Source organism: Salmo salar, chromosome 11 (genome assembly GCF_965601325.2).
Source record: "Salmo salar chromosome 11, fSalSal1, whole genome shotgun sequence".
Classification (NCBI taxonomy): domain Eukaryota; kingdom Metazoa; phylum Chordata; class Actinopteri; order Salmoniformes; family Salmonidae; genus Salmo; species Salmo salar.
This window is the reverse complement of record NC_138301.1, coordinates 120723401-120729400: the sequence shown is the minus strand read 5'-3', so window position 1 is coordinate 120729400 and position 6000 is coordinate 120723401.

The window sequence follows — 6000 nt, the reverse complement described above, 5'->3', positions numbered from 1 at the left end:
TATCAATGTTTCAGCAGGACTACTCCCTGTTATCAATGTTTCAGTAGGACTACTCCCTCATATCAGTGTTTCAGTAGGACTACTCCCTCATATCAGTGTTTCAGTAGGACTACTCCCTCATATCAGTGTTTCAGTAGGACTACTCCCTCTTATCAATGTTTCAGTAGGACTACTCCCTGTTATCAATGTTTCAGTAGGACTACTCCCTCTTATCAATGTTTCAGTAGGACTACTCCCTCCTATCAGTGTTTCAGTAGGACTACTCCCTGTTATCAATGTTTCAGTAGGACTACTCCCTCTTATCAATGTTTCAGTAGGACTACTCCCTCATATCAATGTTTCAGTAGGACTACTCCCTCCTATCAGTGTTTCATTAGGACTACTCCCTCATATCAATGTTTCAGTAGGACTACTCCCTCCTATCAGTGTTTCAGTAGGACTACTCCCTCCTATCAGTGTTTCAGTAGGACTACTCCCTCCTATCAGTGTTTCAGTAGGACTACTCCCTCCTATCAGTGTTTCAGTAGGACTACTCCCTCATATCAGTGTGTCAGTGGGACTACTCCCTCCTATCAATGTTTCAGTAGGACTACTCCCTCATATCAGTGTTTCAGTAGGACTACTCCCTCATATCAGTGTTTCAGTAGGACTACTCCCTCTTATCAATGTTTCAGTAGGACTACTCCCTGTTATCAATGTTTCAGTAGGACTACTCCCTGTTATCAAAGTTTCAGTAGGACTACTCCCTCATATCAGTGTTTCAGTAGGACTACTCCCTCATATCAGTGTTTCAGTAGGACTACTCCCTCATATCAGTGTTTCAGTAGGACTACTCCCTCTTATCAATGTTTCAGTAGGACTACTCCCTGTTATCAATGTTTCAGTAGGACTACTCCCTCTTATCAATGTTTCAGTAGGACTACTCCCTCCTATCAGTGTTTCAGTAGGACTACTCCCTCATATCAATGTTTCAGTAGGACTACTCCCTCCTATCAGTGTTTCAGTAGGACTACTCCCTCATATCAATGTTTCAGTAGGACTACTCCCTCCTATCAGTGTTTCAGTAGGCTACTCCCTCCTATCAGTGTTTCAGTAGGACTACTCCCTCCTATCAGTGTTTCAGTAGGACTACTCCCTCATATCAGTGTTTCAGTGGGACTACTCCCTCCTATCAATGTTTCAGTAGGACTACTCCCTCATATCAGTGTTTCAGTAGGACTACTCCCTCATATCAGTGTTTCAGTAGGACTACTCCCTCTTATCAATGTTTCAGTAGGACTACTCCCTGTTATCAATGTTTCAGCAGGACTACTCCCTGTTATCAATGTTTCAGTAGGACTACTCCCTCATATCAGTGTTTCAGTAGGACTACTCCCTCATATCAGTGTTTCAGTAGGACTACTCCCTCATATCAGTGTTTCAGTAGGACTACTCCCTCTTATCAATGTTTCAGTAGGACTACTCCCTGTTATCAATGTTTCAGTAGGACTACTCCCTCCTATCAGTGTTTCAGTAGGACTACTCCCTGTTATCAATGTTTCAGTAGGACTACTCCCTCTTATCAATGTTTCAGTAGGACTACTCCCTCATATCAATGTTTCAGTAGGACTACTCCCTCCTATCAGTGTTTCATTAGGACTACTCCCTCATATCAATGTTTCAGTAGGACTACTCCCTCCTATCAGTGTTTCAGTAGGACTACTCCCTCCTATCAGTGTTTCAGTAGTACTACTCCCTCCTATCAGTGTTTCAGTAGGACTACTCCCTCATATCAGTGTTTCAGTGGGACTACTCCCTCCTATCAATGTTTCAGTAGGACTACTCCCTCATATCAGTGTTTCAGTAGGACTACTCCCTCATATCAGTGTTTCAGTAGGACTACTCCCTCTTATCAATGTTTCAGTAGGACTACTCCCTGTTATCAATGTTTCAGTAGGACTACTCCCTGTTATCAATGTTTCAGTAGGACTACTCCCTCATATCAGTGTTTCAGTAGGACTACTCCCTCATATCAGTGTTTCAGTAGGACTACTCCCTCATATCAGTGTTTCAGTAGGACTACTCCCTCTTATCAATGTTTCAGTAGGACTACTCCCTGTTATCAATGTTTCAGTAGGACTACTCCCTCTTATCAATGTTTCAGTAGGACTACTCCCTCCTATCAGTGTTTCAGTAGGACTACTCCCTGTTATCAATGTTTCAGTAGGACTACTCCCTCTTATCAATGTTTCAGTAGGACTACTCCCTCTTATCAATGTTTCAGTAGGACTACTCCCTCTTATCAATGTTTCAGTAGGACTACTCCCTCCTATCAGTGTTTCAGTAGGACTACTCCCTCTTATCAATGTTTCAGTAGGACTACTCCCTCCTATCAATGTTTCAGTGGGACTACTCCCTCCTATCAATGTTTCAGTAGGACTACTCCCTCCTATCAGTGTTTCAGTAGGACTACTCCCTCATATCAATGTTTCAGTAGGACTACTCCCTCCTATCAATGTTTCAGTAGGACTACTCCCTCCTATCAATGTTTCAGTAGGACTACTCCCTCATATCAGTGTTTCAGTAGGACTACTCCCTCATATCAATGTTTCAGTAGGACTACTCCCTCCTATCAATGTTTCAGTAGGACTACTCCCTGTTATCAATGTTTCAGTAGGACTACTCCCTCTTATCAATGTTTCAGTAGGACTACTCCCTCCTATCAGTGTTTCAGTAGGACTACTCCCTCATATCAATGTTTCAGTAGGACTACTCCCTCCTATCAGTGTTTCAGTAGGACTACTCCCTCATATCAATGTTTCAGTAGGACTACTCCCTCCTATCAGTGTTTCAGTAGGACTACTCCCTCCTATCAGTGTTTCAGTAGGACTACTCCCTCCTATCAGTGTTTCAGTAGGACTACTCCCTCATATCAGTGTTTCAGTGGGACTACTCCCTCCTATCAATGTTTCAGTAGGACTACTCCCTCATATCAGTGTTTCAGTAGGACTACTCCCTCATATCAGTGTTTCAGTAGGACTACTCCCTGTTATCAATGTTTCAGCAGGACTACTCCCTGTTATCAATGTTTCAGTAGGACTACTCCCTCATATCAGTGTTTCAGTAGGACTACTCCCTCATATCAGTGTTTCAGTAGGACTACTCCCTCATATCAGTGTTTCAGTAGGACTACTCCCTCTTATCAATGTTTCAGTAGGACTACTCCCTGTTATCAATGTTTCAGTAGGACTACTCCCTCTTATCAATGTTTCAGTAGGACTACTCCCTCCTATCAGTGTTTCAGTAGGACTACTCCCTGTTATCAATGTTTCAGTAGGACTACTCCCTCTTATCAATGTTTCAGTAGGACTACTCCCTCATATCAATGTTTCAGTAGGACTACTCCCTCCTATCAGTGTTTCAGTAGGACTACTCCCTCATATCAATGTTTCAGTAGGACTACTCCCTCCTATCAGTGTTTCAGTAGGACTACTCCCTCCTATCAGTGTTTCAGTAGGACTACTCCCTCCTATCAGTGTTTCAGTAGGACTACTCCCTCATATCAGTGTTTCAGTGGGACTACTCCCTCCTATCAATGTTTCAGTAGGACTACTCCCTCATATCAGTGTTTCAGTAGGACTACTCCCTCATATCAGTGTTTCAGTAGGACTACTCCCTCTTATCAATGTTTCAGTAGGACTACTCCCTGTTATCAATGTTTCAGTAGGACTACTCCCTGTTATCAATGTTTCAGTAGGACTACTCCCTCATATCAGTGTTTCAGTAGGACTACTCCCTCATATCAGTGTTTCAGTAGGACTACTCCCTCATATCAGTGTTTCAGTAGGACTACTCCCTCTTATCAATGTTTCAGTAGGACTACTCCCTGTTATCAATGTTTCAGTAGGACTACTCCCTCTTATCAATGTTTCAGTAGGACTACTCCCTCCTATCAGTGTTTCAGTAGGACTACTCCCTGTTATCAATGTTTCAGTAGGACTACTCCCTCTTATCAATGTTTCAGTAGGACTACTCCCTCTTATCAATGTTTCAGTAGGACTACTCCCTCTTATCAATGTTTCAGTAGGACTACTCCCTCCTATCAGTGTTTCAGTAGGACTACTCCCTCTTATCAATGTTTCAGTAGGACTACTCCCTCCTATCAATGTTTCAGTGGGACTACTCCCTCCTATCAATGTTTCAGTAGGACTACTCCCTCCTATCAGTGTTTCAGTAGGACTACTCCCTCATATCAATGTTTCAGTAGGACTACTCCCTCCTATCAATGTTTCAGTAGGACTACTCCCTCCTATCAATGTTTCAGTAGGACTACTCCCTCATATCAGTGTTTCAGTAGGACTACTCCCTCATATCAATGTTTCAGTAGGACTACTCCCTCCTATCAATGTTTCAGTAGGACTACTCCCTGTTATCAATGTTTCAGTAGGACTACTCCCTGTTATCAAAGTTTCAGTAGGACTACTCCCTCATATCAGTGTTTCAGTAGGACTACTCCCTCATATCAGTGTTTCAGTAGGACTACTCCCTCTTATCAATGTTTCAGTAGGACTACTCCCTGTTATCAATGTTTCAGTAGGACTACTCCCTCTTATCAATGTTTCAGTAGGACTACTCCCTCCTATCAGTGTTTCAGTAGGACTACTCCCTCATATCAATGTTTCAGTAGGACTACTCCCTCCTATCAGTGTTTCAGTAGGACTACTCCCTCCTATCAGTGTTTCAGTAGGACTACTCCCTCCTATCAGTGTTTCAGTAGGACTACTCCCTCATATCAGTGTTTCAGTGGGACTACTCCCTCCTATCAATGTTTCAGTAGGACTACTCCCTCATATCAGTGTTTCAGTAGGACTACTCCCTCATATCAGTGTTTCAGTAGGACTACTCCCTCTTATCAATGTTTCAGTAGGACTACTCCCTGTTATCAATGTTTCAGCAGGACTACTCCCTGTTATCAATGTTTCAGTAGGACTACTCCCTCATATCAGTGTTTCAGTAGGACTACTCCCTCATATCAGTGTTTCAGTAGGACTACTCCCTCATATCAGTGTTTCAGTAGGACTACTCCCTCATATCAGTGTTTCAGTGGGACTACTCCCTCCTATCAATGTTTCAGTAGGACTACTCCCTCATATCAGTGTTTCAGTAGGACTACTCCCTCCTATCAATGTTTCAGCAGGACTACTCCCTGTTATCAATGTTTCAGTAGGACTACTCCCTCATATCAGTGTTTCAGTAGGACTACTCCCTCATATCAGTGTTTCAGTAGGACTACTCCCTCATATCAGTGTTTCAGTAGGACTACTCCCTCTTATCAATGTTTCAGTAGGACTACTCCCTGTTATCAATGTTTCAGTAGGACTACTCCCTCTTATCAATGTTTCAGTAGGACTACTCCCTCCTATCAGTGTTTCAGTAGGACTACTCCCTGTTATCAATGTTTCAGTAGGACTACTCCCTCTTATCAATGTTTCAGTAGGACTACTCCCTCTTATCAATGTTTCAGTAGGACTACTCCCTCTTATCAATGTTTCAGTAGGACTACTCCCTCCTATCAGTGTTTCAGTAGGACTACTCCCTCTTATCAATGTTTCAGTAGGACTACTCCCTCCTATCAATGTTTCAGTGGGACTACTCCCTCCTATCAATGTTTCAGTAGGACTACTCCCTCCTATCAGTGTTTCAGTAGGACTACTCCCTCATATCAATGTTTCAGTAGGACTACTCCCTCCTATCAATGTTTCAGTAGGACTACTCCCTCCTATCAATGTTTCAGTAGGACTACTCCCTCATATCAGTGTTTCAGTAGGACTACTCCCTCATATCAATGTTTCAGTAGGACTACTCCCTCCTATCAATGTTTCAGTAGGACTACTCCCTGTTATCAATGTTTCAGTAGGACTACTCCCTGTTATCAAAGTTTCAGTAGGACTACTCCCTCATATCAGTGTTTCAGTAGGACTACTCCCTCATATCAGTGTTTCAGTAGGACTACTCCCTCTT